A 478-nucleotide genomic window follows, 5' to 3' on the forward strand; every position below is an offset into this window, starting at 1 on the left:
CGGTTTCGGGTTACTAACAAGTATGGCCAATGCTGAAAATCTGTAAAACTGGGCAAGGGCTGATAGACACTGGGGTTTCTCCGTGTAGTGGGTTTGAGGACAGTCCCCTGTGGACCTGTGACACTGGGGAGGGTGGGGTATCAGTGATGTCTCATGGGAGACATCACTGGGGGGCTTTCATACCTTCCTGGTGGGTTTTGTGTTTCCCAGTCTCTTAAGTGCAGTTAATTTGGCCTCTGTTCCTGAAGGTGAGTGGCCTTGGGATCTGGTTGCAGTGGGGACCAGGGCTCCCATGATGTCCAGCACTGGGCTCCGATCACCCCTGAGGATGCAGTGCCCCCCCCAGGACCTTTGACACCTGGGGATCTGAGAGGCCCTGGTTTTGATGTCTCTGGATCCCCCCCCCCCACCAGACTGTTTTCTTTCTCCACCCTCACCACGTCCTTCCTGTGTTACAGGTGTATCTTCAAGCTGAGGG

At 55.0% G+C, this 478-nt stretch overlaps 1 non-coding gene across 1 annotated transcript; it reads left to right on the forward strand.

Moving 5' to 3' along the window:
* The first annotated feature begins 284 nt into the window (after positions 1-284).
* On the forward strand, positions 285-377 carry LOC115937313 (small nucleolar RNA SNORD88). The gene has a single exon (XR_004072615.1). It is a non-coding gene; the product is annotated as a small nucleolar RNA SNORD88 (small nucleolar RNA).
* Positions 378-478: the final 101 nt, after the last annotated feature.

The sequence above is a fragment of the Leptonychotes weddellii genome, unplaced genomic scaffold, assembly GCF_054177405.1.
Source record: "Leptonychotes weddellii isolate Sample4059 unplaced genomic scaffold, ASM5417740v2 HiC_scaffold_1781, whole genome shotgun sequence".
Taxonomy (NCBI): domain Eukaryota; kingdom Metazoa; phylum Chordata; class Mammalia; order Carnivora; family Phocidae; genus Leptonychotes; species Leptonychotes weddellii.